The 14779-nt window shown below is 35.1% G+C and overlaps 1 pseudogene; it reads left to right on the top strand.

Moving 5' to 3' along the window:
• The first annotated feature begins 9292 nt into the window (after positions 1 to 9292).
• LOC132947782 (uncharacterized) lies at positions 9293 to 14590 on the top strand (annotated as a pseudogene).
• The last annotated feature ends 189 nt before the right edge of the window (positions 14591 to 14779 follow it).

Genomic DNA, 14779 nt, shown 5'->3' with positions numbered 1-14779 from the left:
TTAACAAAAATGATATGAAAAGATCACTAAATTATTTTTTTTTTTTTAATTGTTAAAAAGATAATAATTATTATAATATGAATTAAGAAGAACTAAATTTTTTTTCTTAAAAACAGGAAATTGTTAGTAAAATGATTCTATTTTAATTTTTTTTAAATTGCTTAAAATATAACATTGTTAATATTTAAAGTTATATAGGTTATATAATATACTTAACATAGGTATAATTTTTTTTCTTAAAAACAGGAAATTGTTTGTAAAATTATTTAATTTTAATTTTTTTTAAATTGTTTAAAATATAACATGGTTAATATTTAAAGTTATATAGGTTATATAATATACTTAATAAAGGTATATTTTTTTTTCTTAAAAACAGGAAACTGCTTGTAAAATTATTTAATTTTAATTTTTTTTTAATTGTTTAAAATATAACATGGTTAATATTTAAAGTTATATATGTTATATAATATACTTAATATAGGTATATATTATTTTGATTCTTTTATAAAGTGTAATAGAAACAATAGACATTATTTTTTTTTTATTTTGTACAAGTATGCTATTATTTATAATAAGTAATAAGTATCAATGATTAATGAATAAAATAATATAAATGTATGAAATATATTGTGTTTTTATCATTTTAATATGTAGGTAACATATTATATGTATATAGATTATCAATTACTAATTTAATTTTAAATTTATAGTATCTTAATTGAAGTATAGGCATAATTTTAGTTCCATGGTACCAGTATTATTGCTAAGATTTGTTTCATAATTCAGTTGATGATTTCTTCAGGTAGAACATCACTCAACATTTTTTTATTTTTTTATGAGTATCAAAATACAAACTAATACATTCCTTTGAAACTTGTGTGCAGGCTGTATAATGTTTTGACATAGACTTAACGAGAATCTATTACGCTTGAGGAATATAAATGTAATTTCGGTCCAAGGATTATTATTTTTAAACTTTTAACAGTTTTACCTTAAGTCTATGTGAAAAGGATATCCTCATGAAGATCAAGTTATTAATTATTTGATTATTGGTTTTTAAACTGGCTAAAATAAAGTGCATTAGCCACCTTGTTTCTTTAAATGTTTACCTGGTTTGGGTATGTAACACACTAGTAGGAATATTGTGTTTATCAGAACACTTACAATAAGTCAGCCCGGCATCGATGTCACCTAATGCAGCGTGAATTTGTTGTATAGTATACTTGAGAGATGGCTTCTGACATCCAGTTTGATTATATTTTCTAGACATATCTACCTAATGATAATTTGTAAAATCAAACCAAAAGAATTAGGTGTTACTATTGACCACATATCTTCCTATAAAAATAGTTTAAGTTTTACACGACAATAAGTACAGGCAAACTCTTTTAAATTTGTTTTGAAATGTGCACGTCTGTATTAATATTTGATAATATAATATTATTACTATAATAATAACGTATTATATTGTAGATACCTAATGGTCTATAGTAGTTAGTTAAGTTGTAAAATTTAGTAATTGATTACTATAATAGTAAAATCTAAGTGAAACTCTGGGAGGGTTGAACTCGCTGAGAGTGGATACCAATTTTGGAGACAATGTTGTTGGAATTATAAAAGTTGCAAAGGCTGTAAGACGAAAGTTTAGGATTTGTGATAAGAATTAGTGATATGGATTGGAGATAAGGCTTGGCGCTTTGGCGGGAATGTTTAAAAGTTTGAGCGTCTAGCAATCCGTCACGAACGTTGTAAATGGATAGGCTGGATATGATCTCCAGGATCATCTCCCGTTTCTCCGCTGCTTTTGGCTGTTAAAATTGTTAAAAAGTGTAGAGTCGATAGGTTTATTCGATTGTCCAGCTATCAGTCATAAAATCACATAGGTAGGCGATCCGACTGGCCCACGAAAACCGGCAATTCAATGATGATACTATCCCCCAGCGTATGTCCGGTGCTTTTTTTGTACGTGTAAGAAAATGTTAATTGGAAAATCTGCATGTTAGAGTGTCCAGCAAATCAGTCATTACCCATCTAAGACAAAACAAAAATAAGCAATCCACCTGCGGCGGATAGAGTGGTATGTGCCGTCGCATGTCCGGTGCTCTTTCTTATGTAAAAAGTGTAAAGTCAAAACCTGAGTTGGATTGTCTAGCAAGTCAAAATCGATTAACATCCAATTAGCCACCTAGGTAGGCAATCCGAATTCGTCGGATCGCGGACAATGTGCTACAGCATATCAAGTAGGCAATCCACCTGCGGTGGATTGCAGACCCGACGTTGAGCGGCTATAAGTGAAAACCCTATCACACAACTTCCGAAATAATTTACGTAAAAATACAAACTATAACTATACTATATAAATACAAACAAATATAATAGATTGTACCTATTTATTATAATTCATAAAAAAATAACATATAGATACATAATATTATATTAACCAATACAATACATATAAACATGTACCTGTATATATATTTATAACAAAAAAAAAAATGCAAAAACCTGCATGTTTAAGTGTTAAGCAAGTCAGTCATCACCGTCTAAGACGAAACTAAAATGAGCAATCCGTCTACGGCGGATAGAATGGTAGGTATGTACCGTCGCATGCCCGGTGCTTTTTCTTATGTAAAAAGTGTAAAGTCGAAAACCGTGTTGGAGTGTCTAGAAAGTCAGTCATATCAAGTCAAAATCTATTAACTTTCAAGTTCGTCACCTAGGTAGTGTTAAGAACCCCTGATTAGTACATATTTTATTTTTTATACATCTATATATGTTAACAACATATATTATAGACAATCATAATGCAGAGTGTGTGTCGTAAGACGCTGCTACCGTGGGAACCGCTGAATAAGGGTTTTTTATGTGAGACGGGGCACCGTCACGACAACACACTGGGAGTCAGTCAGTCGTAGAATTACGAGTGTTCGATTAACAGTTTGTAGCTATACTTAAGATTTTTACTACCAATTTTAATAAAAAATACATTAATTATTTTAATCTTAAATTGGTGCGTACGTTTATTTTGTGTTGTGCGTAAAATCCATAACATTTTTGGTGGCAGCGGTGGGATCCGTAGATTCCGGTGTTACGCTTAAAGTAAAATTTGTTTTAAGTGTTTAAATAGCTAAGTAAATCGCGCACTGCGTCTATGTACTCAAATACGAGCCGCAGAAAATTCAAACACTCCAGATCAACTCAGACATTCAGACCTTTAACATTCAGACATTCTACAGAACATTCCTGAAAATTACGTAAATAATATTATTATTATTATTATTACCATCGGCGTAAGCAAATTCTTGGGCGTGGCATTGGTGCGCCGCCCGAAGCCGACATCAGTCGAACCAGTTCGAGCAACGGTAAGACATCAAAATCAAAATCGATAGGCAAAATCGAAATCGATAGTCAAAATCGATATTGTTATCAATATTGATAAGAGTTATCAAAATTAATAAGAGTATTGATAACATTGTTTACAACAACAATAACAATAACGGAGCAATAATTGAAACCCACTACCTGTAGTGGTCCTCGCGCCAGCAGTTTCGGGGCAAGCGAACGTCCATTCAACAAGAGCTGTCGAAGAGGATTTACGTCGTTTATAATTCTTTTCACTGGCAACACTCAGAGCCAACCCGACTTATCCAGACTCTTTCAACAACACACATTTCCAATGACAACACTCATGGCGGCATCAATACAGTTTGCGGTGTTGTGAGTAACAGAACATTTACTAACATACTAACAATTTAAATTAGTTATTGAAAATTTTTTTTTTATTTTTTTTTATTATTATTATTATTGTCATCAAACCTAGAAGTGATAACATTTAATAATTTATTTTAACTGTTAACAACAGTAGTAGTAGTTTGCATAAATCGTTATTGTGTAACACTTAGTTGATGAGTAATCCGGGAGATACTAATAGTAGGACCCCTACCCCTGAATTGGAAGATAGAGAGGAAACTTTCGAGGACCCTCTCCCTGCTCCACGTCTCAGTCTCCCTGTTAGGTTTGCAAATCCACAAATTCCAGAATCCGAACGACCTGTTGCGGAAATTTCGGGGGATAATCTTTTTATCAACCAGACCAATGAAATCATAGAATTTAACGAGACGTTGTTGCAAAACGTTAACCAAACCTTGGCTGCCGTAGATAGCGTGCTTGTTCATACGAACCATACCTTGCATACAAATATTTTAGATCAGACCATCACGATGACCGAAGACGGATCCCTTCTACAACCAAACAACCTCGAAACAGGAAATTCCCGACAGACCGAAAATCCACTGACAAACACTTCAACACAGAACAACCCACAAGAACTCCTATCACAATCTGGGAAATCCGTGGACACCATCGGACTAGAAGCAGCCTTGAAGTTATTACCATCGACATTCAGTGGGGAAAATCAAGAAGATCTCGAGCTGTTCCTAGAAACATGTGAGTTCGCGATTATGTGTGCCAATGAGAAAGCTAAGCAGCGACTGCTCCAAGGCATTATTATTCGGCTTACGGGAAAGGCCCGGGCCGCAGTAAAATTTCGTTCGATTCAATCCTGGACTGAGCTCAAAGATACCCTAAAAACGTCCCTAGAACCCCAGCGAACTACGCCACATTTATATTTAGAACTGTATTCTATCAAACAGAAAGGAGATGAGGACGTAATGGCATATTCATCGCGTATTGAGGCCTTACAGACTCTCATATTAGAACAGGAAACAAACGGAAAATCAGTAGAAGTCGCCACAGCATTGGAGGACAGTTTGAAAGCACAGTCCATTCAAGTCTTTATAGAAGGATTGGGAAAACTGAAAGACTTCATAAAGGCTCGGAATCCACCAACTCTTGACAAAGCGATTCAAGCTGCAAGAGAAGAAGAAAGGGTGAGAAAATCGCACGACGAGTCCAAGCGTTTCTATGAACCGTCTGCTAAACAAAACAATGGGAAAACACTTACAAAGAAACCTAGTACCCCTTGTTTCCATTGCGGAAAAATGGGACGTTGGGCCAGAGACTGCAGGTCTCTCCAAGTGAAGCCAAATAATGGTCAGACACCTCAAAACGCCCAAAAGGCGATCGTTAATACAATTACTTGTCGTTACTGCAAGAAACCAGGTCACACCAAGGAGGAATGCAGGAAACTAAAATACGTAAATTCAAAGCGATCCGCAGAATCTCCAGCTACTACCTCACACAATTCAAAAAACTCTACACAGTCGAGTGCCGACGGCGGGCGCCCGGCAGGAAGCCTGAAAACAGCCGCAATCTCATTCGCAGAAATATCTTAAATAATACGGCTCGGCAGAAAATTGAACAGGATCATGTACAGTTTCAAAGCCCTCAGACCATTCCAGCCAACAGCAAATTTTTAATCGACTCTGGCAGTGACTTAAATTTAATCAAACTCTCATCATTGCGCGATGAAGTAATAGTATACGACCATACCGTGTACGAACTCAAAGGAATAACACATAATTTTGTGACGACTCTAGGATCCGTCACTATCGAACTCCAAATTGGAAGTAAAAAAAGAAGCGTTGAATTCCAAGTTGTCAAATCTGATTTCCCAGTACCAAATGAAGGAATCTTAGGCAAACCATTTATTATCGGACATGGAACTATAATCAACTACCAGTCAAAGGAATTAATCCTCCCTCCTCTTGTGAATTTAACCATACTACCAAGAACAGAAATTCTCGTTGCCATTCCAGCTCCCAATAAAACAGAGGGTTCAAACATTTTAATTTCAAGCCAAAATATTACCAATGCCCTCACCTGTGGAAATTGTGTTACCACAGTGAGAAATCATCTTATATACGTTCCCTTTATTAATCCAACAGACAATGAAGTTCAATTACAAATCCCTCAACTAGGGCAACTCGAGCACGAAGATTTCAACGAAGCTAATGTGCACTTATCACAAATTTCGGAAAATACGGAACCTTGTGTTGATGGGACCAGAATATCTCGCTTACATTCAGCCCTGCGAACCTGCCATTTAAACTCAGAAGAAAAATCCTCATTGCTTACTGTTTGTGAGGAATACTCTGATGTGTTTCAATTGGAAGGGGATAAAATTACCGCAACAACCGCCATTACTCACGAAATCAAGACTTCTGAAGCCGTTCACCCAATTCATGAAAAACCAAACCGACTACCCCAGCGACATCGACAAGAAATAACAGAACAAATGGAGACTTTAGAGCGAGAAGGTGTAATTGCCCCTAGTGACTCTCCATGGAATGCTCCTCTTTTGGTGGTTCCGAATAAACTGGATGTTAACGGAGTAGTGAAATATCGAGTATGCCTTGACTTTCGACGACTAAATCAAGTTACAGTGGGAGATGCTTTTCCACTTCCCAATATCAGGGACATCTTGGATCAGTTAGGCAAGTCCAAATACTACAGTACACTCGATTTGGCCCAAGGATATCATCAGGTGCCAATGAACCCGGCCGATCGCGAGAAGACAGCTTTCTCTACGGATAAAGGCCATTTCGAATTTTTGCGGATGCCGTTTGGTCTAAAGGGTGCTCCCGGAACATTTCAAAGGATGATGAACAAGGTACTTTCCGGCCTGAATGGGTTAAAAGCGTTCGTATACCTTGATGACATCATTATTTATGCTAAGGACCTCCCAGATCATTCACAAAAACTTACAGAAATTTTGGAAAGGCTCAGACAATTCAATCTAAAACTACAGCCCTTGAAATGTGAATTTTTGAGGAAAGAGGTCACTTATTTAGGACACCAAATTACTGACGAAGGCGTTAAGCCTGACCCGAAATTAGTTGAATGTGTTCAGAATTTTCCAGTACCCCAAAACGTAAAAGGTATCAAATCGTTCTTGGGACTCTCTGGGTATTACAGGCGATTCATACAAAATTATGGACAGATCGCTAAACCACTAACTTCGTTACTTAAGAGGGATGTGCCATTGAAGTGGAGTGATCTATGTCAACAGTCATTCGAAAAACTGAAAAACCTTCTAATAAATTATCCAATCCTTCAGTATCCAGACTTCACCAGAGCCTTCAATCTCACTTGTGATGCTAGCAACTACGCAATTGGTTGTGTACTTTTTCAAGGTCCAATTGGGAAGGACCTACCCATTGCTTATGCATCCAGAACATTAAATAAAGCTGAGATAAACTATAATACCACTGAAAAGGAATTAGCCAGCATAGTATGGGGAGTTAAAACTTTTCGCCCGTACCTTTTTGGTCAACAGTTTAATATTATAACGGACCATCGAGCATTGGTGTGGCTGTTTAACCTAAAGGACCCCGGTTCACGGCTAACGCGGTGGCGTTTAAAATTGGAAGAACACCAATACACCATTCATTACAAACCTGGCACTAATAACACAAATGCAGATGCTTTAAGTCGGATAAATCAAATCGTCACCAGATCATCAAAGGCCGCAAAGAACTCAAAACATCCAGACAATACAGAACCATTAAAAACTTCAGAACCTCAGAACGATCACAGCTCTCATCAAGCTAGTTCTTCTATAGAAATACAAATCACCGAAAATTATCAGGAATTTCTGCAAGCAGATTCAAGTCTTAAGAAACCAACTAAAAAAATTAGCGAAGTATCAGGAAATATATTTGAAATGGATCCTAGCATTTCCCTGGCATGTTGCGTTTCGGCGGATTTCGAGATGACACACGGAATAGCTGTACAAATAAGAAGAAAATTTGGCAACCTGGCACAGCTACGTAGACTACAGAAAAAGGTTACCGAGGTAGCATCCCTAGAGATAACAGACAGAAACATATTCTACCTCATTACTAAAGAAAAGTTCTGGCAAAAACCGACCTGCGAAGATATTTTTCAGAGTCTACAGAATCTCAAGAAAATTTGCCACGAGCGGAAAGTAACTCGACTCGCTTGTCCACGTTTAGTGATAGATCGAGACGGTATCAAATGGGAAACCGTCCGGAGCATGCTCTACTACACGTTCTGAAATTCGGAAATAGAAATAAAAATCGTAACACAAGAACAGTTATCGAAAGAAGACCAGTTACGAATCATTAGAGAATTCCACGAGACTCCTTTGGGGGGACATCAAGGAATAAATCGGACATATCAAAGAATATTGCAGCAGCATCATTGGAAGGGAATGAGACAGATGATCAAAGCATATATCCTTTCCTGTGAAACTTGCCAACGTCAGAAAATACCAAATCGATCAGTAAAGGAACCGATGGTTATAACCACAACCTCTTCCAGACCCTTTGAGAAAATCTTCATGGATATTGTAGGACCATTTCCTAAATCTCATAAAGGGAATATATTCATCTTAACTCTTCAAGATGACCTTTCTAAATTCGCATGGGCAGTACCTATGATAAACCATGAAGCAAACACTGTAGCATACCATTTTGTAACCCAATTTGTGTGCTTACATGGACTTCCGAAAAGTCTTGTCACAGACTGTGGCACGGAATTCCTGAGTCATGTATTCAAAGAAGTATGTCAACTTCTTAAGATCAAACAAACTTCGACCACTCCATACTATCCACAAAGTAATGGGTCTTTAGAGCGTAGCCACAGAACATTAGGAGACTACTTACGCAGTTTCGTTGACAAAGATCCTCAAAACTGGGACACTTATGTTCCATTCGCGATGTTTTGTCATAATTCAACAGTACATACTGCAACCAAATTTCAACCATACCAATTAGTTTATGGTAATGAGATAACAGTTCCTCATTCATTCACACGAGATCCTGAACCTCAATACAACTATGAGGACTATTACTTTGAGATGAAGAAACAAATGCAGGAAGCTCATAAATTAGCGAGAGCAGAGCTATTAGAAAGCAAACACAAATCTAAAGAGCGTTATGACAAATCAATAGCACCTCTAAACCTTGCAGAAGGAGATAGGGTCCTAGTACAAGACAAAGCCCGTAAGGGAAAACTAGCTCCAAAATGGTTAGGTCCTTACCCCATCGTAGAAATCCAACCAGATTCACCAAATGTCACGATACTTAAGAAAACCAAACCTGTAAAGGTACACTGGAACCTTCTAAAACAATTTCATGAAAGAACATAACTATGTTTCAGACTCAGCATAATTTCAATAAGCGTCACGGAACCTTCCATCAATGATTCGGACCAAAGAAATCACCACCAAGTATTTAATCTAACGTCATTCAAGAGCCAACAAGGGATCTATTATGAGTCACATGGAGTAGCCAGATTGTCACATGTAAGTTGGGAATTGGTAATCTCCTTGGATGTACAATTACTAATTTCAAAATACCATGTCATCATGGCTCACTATCAAGCAACCACGACCATTTGTGAAAATATGAAGAACAGACTTGGTAATGTGGAAATTGAGGAGATTTGCTCTCTGTTTATACAACAATTTTCTAGAGCAACTTTGCCCTATTTAAACGAGATCGAAGCTAATCACAGAAGTCTTATGTTAGCCATTAATAATGATGATAATAGAGTTCGACGGGGATTGGGGCAGACATTCAGGCGTATGGCCAACGTTCTGTATGGTGTATGCTCAAAGATTGATGTTGAATTCATTATAAATCAAATAACAGAACTAAATCGAAGCAAAGTACCTAGCAAAAGCAATATTCCGGAAAAGATCAGATTCTTACAAGCAGAAGTAAATAACTCTACACAACAATTAGAACTTCAACAACAAAAAGTAGAACAAAACCTCCAGTACCTACAAGTACAAACAAATCTTACTATCCAAAACCTTAATAAATTGGCATTCCGAACCAAAGTATTAGAACAATCATTACTATTTGAACTAGTTTTAAACAAGTACGCTTATGAAACCCAGAACCTTATCTCCATAATAAATACAGCATTAGATGGAAAAATTCACACTAGTGTCTTTACTCCACAGCACATTATTAAAGAACTTCTCGAAATTAAGGTAGACTTGCCGATTGGAAATACTTTTCCATTGGAAGTTAATATAGAATCTCTTAATGAAATCCTCCGAATCTCTGAAAAAAACATATTCTTAAAAGACAACTATCTTATCTACGTCATAGAAATCCCACTAATTACCAGTGAGGAATATAGTATATACCACCCTATACCTTTACCCATACCCCACAGTGAACAAACCATTTTCTTAGTCGACCCTGAAATAGATTATTTAGGTGTAAGCAGAGACAACGAAAATTTTATTGCTTTAGATAACGCAAAGTGGGAAGAATGTACAACATTAAAGCCCTATAAAGTTTGTAGAGGTAATCAACATGTACAGCATTGTGCAGAATCAGATGTATGTGTAGTTTCATTACTAGTGAATAATCAATTTAATCCAGACTATTGAAAATTCAAATTCGTTTCATTAAAAGCCCCTATATGGCATCAGTTAGTACAAACTAATTCATGGATCTATTATACCCAACGGGAAGTAGGTAACATCACTTGCACAAATCCAACAGAAAATTCCAAGATAGAAATCGAGGGCGTAGGTAGAATAACTATAACCCCATTTTGTAAAATTAATCTCAGAAACTCTATATTATTTTCTAATAACAAAGCTAGTAGGGATAGTCATTCAGATATTATACCAGAAAATTCTAAGAATGAACCGTTACACACATTGGCAGATATAGTCAAAACAATTATTCCTCAAAACCTCACTAATAAAATCCTAATTTAAAATTTGAACCAACTGACTAATAAAGCAGTTGAGTTAAATGAACTTTCACATACCCTAGCTGAACCTTCATTAATTTTCAACATTAACATTCACGTTATTGTCATTTATATTATTGTAATACTAACAATATTAACAACTAGTATATTAAGTTTTAGTTTAAGAAAAAATGTCACAAAAATATACAACCCTGAAATACCAGAAGCATGAAAAACCTAATGGTATTCAGGAAGACACACAGTGTAATTTATTTTTCTTACTTTTATTATTTTTTTTCCTTTTAATATTTTATTATTTTTTTGTCAAACTGAACTGACCCCCAAATAACAGAAAATTCGAAACTTTGCAGAAACTTAAACATTTAAGTAAAACACTGTGGTCATTGGACCCCCGTGTCTCATTTAGTCTGGGGGGTGTTAAGAACCCCTGATTAGTACATATTTTATTTTTTATATATCTATATATGTTAACAACATATATAGACAATCATAATGCAGAGTGTGTGTCGTAAGACGCTGCTACCGTGGGAACCACTGAATAAGGGTTTTTAATGTGAGACGGGGCACCGTCACGACAACACACAGGGAGTCAGTCAGTCGTAGAATTACGAGTGTTCGATTAACAGTTTGTAGCTATACTTAAGATTTTTACTACCAATTTTAATAAAAAATACATTAATTATTTTAATCTTAAATTGGTGCGTACGTTTATTTTGTGTTGTGCGTAAAATCCATAACAGTAGGCTATCCGACTTAGTTGGATAATGAACAATGTGCTGCAGAAAATCAGTCTAGTATGTCTAGCTGCTATAAATGAAGAGAAAAAAATAGTATTTTCCAAAAACCCAATCACACATCATTCGAAATAACTTACGAAAAATAAAACAAATTAGTATGATATAATAACAATGACAATTTAAAGAAAATAATATGTGTTAAATTCCTAATAATTTAAATAACATATAGGTACATAATATATAATATACAGTCATATAATGTAAAATTAACATGTATATTATTATATTATTTATGAAATATAACGTGAAAAATGAAGAAAAGTCAATTTATGGGCGGCCGTGTTTCAGAATACGGTACAGTTGGTAGCCGCCCGAAGAGAGTTACAACTTACGACCGGTATCGATAACTCGGACCTACCTAACATCCTACGTTTGGGAAACCTACGCCTAACCTATCGAGTCACAGTTTGTGATGCAAATTACTGTTAAAACTTCAACAGTTATGCTGTGTGTCTACGGAGCGACGTTAACCAATATATTCGATATACATCGACGTAATTGTATATAATTCCATGTATCTATACACTGTTTAAACTTTAATTGTATTTTATTCACTTATCTGACCGTTATTATTATTATTACATTATTATGTATGCTTGAATAATACATTTAATTGTGTTTACGTTAAGCAATATACCAGCTACGTTATTAAGGACCAAACAATATGTCTACAATTACATAATGCAATATTTATTGAATCAAAAACAAAACAAAAAAACAATATAATATATTAATTGTGCACTTGTGCGTTGGAACGAAGACCGACTGACATTTCGTGAACGCGAATTTTTAAGTGTATAAGCCGAATTTGCGTACAAACCGCATATTCACGAGGTTCAAAAGAAATAAACTTAACAAATAGAGCACAAACGGCAATTTATTGAAAAGACGAAACGAATCGAGAAACACGAAAAAAGCAATAATAACGACGCGGCTTTTAAAACAAACGAACTATAATATAGTATGTACTATACTATAACATATTATGTGAAATGAGAAAATGTCGAAAAGGCGAAAAACGGCGTAAAAAGCTTAACATTTTTCGAAAATGTTTTAAAACCGACCGCCACTGCGGCGAAGGTACGCGATTGGTCACGCTATAGGGAATCGTTGGGATCGGTACGGCGGACTGGGGAAACGGAGCGGTGTTTAATTTTTTCCAGCATGAGATCCTCCATGAATTCCCTATAGAACAGCTGTTTTTCTTGTGATTTTATAGTATTAGACTTACTATTAGACTTACTACTACGCGTTTATTAAGAATAATATCAAATAATAACCAAATAAATTACATTACAAAATCGTTAATTATAGTACAAATTCACATAGTTACAAGTTTAGGGTAATATATTATATTTATAATTTATAGGTATAATATTTTTACATGATTATTTATTTAGGTTTAGGGCAAGAACTCTGACCACAGTATCAGGAATAAATGGGGCGAATCAGCTGTGCAAAAGCAAATTCAGTACAAGCGCATATGACATAATATTTATAATTTATAGGTATAATTGTTTTACATAATTATTTATTTAGGTTTAGGGCAAGAATTCTGCTTATTTTTAAGCTTATTTTAGATAGTTAAAAGTAGGTAGTGGACGACAATCAAAGTTAGTACAAGCGCATATTATGACTAGGGGAAACGAGTAAAAACCTGCCCTAACGGCTGTAATTGAGGGGACAAAAAATATAAGACTGGCAAACTCAAAAGAAATGATGAAGTGGTTAAGTGATTAATGATTAAGTGATCGTTAACAGATTTGGACAAAGTGTCCTGCGAACAAAACTGGGCGTACTGCACGGGTATGGTACTGCACAGGTGCGATAGGTGATAGGGGACGGGGCTGACACTGTGAACTTTCAAAGCCTTCAGCGACGTCTGAAGGCTACCTATGAGAGGACCACTCTTTTCTTATTATATAATTTATATTTATTGCATTATATACTTATTGTTTAATAATTGCTCTTATATTGTGTTATCGTAATATAATAATATTCGGCACATCCGAGTTGGGTCCCAAATACTAGGTGCTAATCTCAGATACTACACTAATTGGGTTTCTAATATTTTTTGGTGAGTAGGTCACTATACTAACATTTTAACAGACTCAGAAGTCTGTTTAAACCAAAGGTATATGTTTAAAAATATTTTTTTACAGTTTTTTTTCTTAGTTTCTTTGATATTAAAAATCTAAATTATTTGAATTTTACAAATTATGATATATACCAATAATAAAAATATGGGTACAATGCCAAAAACGAATGTCAAATACACAAAAATTATTTTTTAAAGCAACATATTTTGTTTTTAACTGTATAATTTTGTATGATACCTACCTAATATGTACCTATATTTTTATCATATTATAAGTTGTAAAATTCTTGTTGTTTATATTTTTAATGGCAAAGAAATAAAAAAAAATAAAAGGTTTAAAACACGGGTCAACACTCTAAATATGTCATAGACAGTCTATGACAAGTCTGTTAAAGTATGAAGAATAATGTCAGTATAGTATTGTACTCACTAAAAACTATTAAGCACCCAAATATAGTGAAATACCCAAAATAATTTGGGACTCAACTAGTATAGTACCTGAAAAACCCGGACCCAACTCGGATGCAGCCAAATAAAACAAATAAAAATATTATTACGTAATTACTAATCTATGTACCTACACTGAGATCAATTTTATTTACTTGTCATTCAGGATTAACTACGTTACTCGATTTTATTGTCAACAATATTGAGACAACGGGACTATTCGTCAGTCATCGTCGGTCTGACATTTACACTTATTCCACTTCCGGAATTATTGATACGACCAATTGTCGGTGGCATAACAGATAACTACAAATGCCGCAAGCTGGTGTTTATTTTGATCATGGTTATCATGAGCCTGCTATCATTCGTGTTGATATTGGGCACGGCCTCCGAAACGCAAATAGACGACGATGACGTGATAAAGTCACCGCTGTTTTGGTTATTTTTCAGCACAGTGACCTTGTTCCATACTGGAATTATCGCCGAAACCGTAATGGAAGATACGATCTGTATGGACTTTTTGGGTAAGTACAAACAGTTTAAAAATATTAAATCGGAAAATACATTTCCAAGTAAACTGTAGACAGGCAGACAGCTGATGCGTTTAGGTACTGTGAGTTATTGATTTACACGTCGTTTAAACTGATGTTATGAATAGGTTGTTCAATGCAATGCAAATTTTTCAGACTTTTAAAGTCCAGATAATTTAAGGGTTGTGCCTCACTGCTAATACAATAATTTAATGTTTGATGCAAAAGAACTCAATGATTAT

Source organism: Metopolophium dirhodum, chromosome 6 (assembly GCF_019925205.1).
Source record: "Metopolophium dirhodum isolate CAU chromosome 6, ASM1992520v1, whole genome shotgun sequence".
Taxonomy (NCBI): domain Eukaryota; kingdom Metazoa; phylum Arthropoda; class Insecta; order Hemiptera; family Aphididae; genus Metopolophium; species Metopolophium dirhodum.
This window is presented reverse-complemented; position numbering and strand designations above follow the sequence as displayed.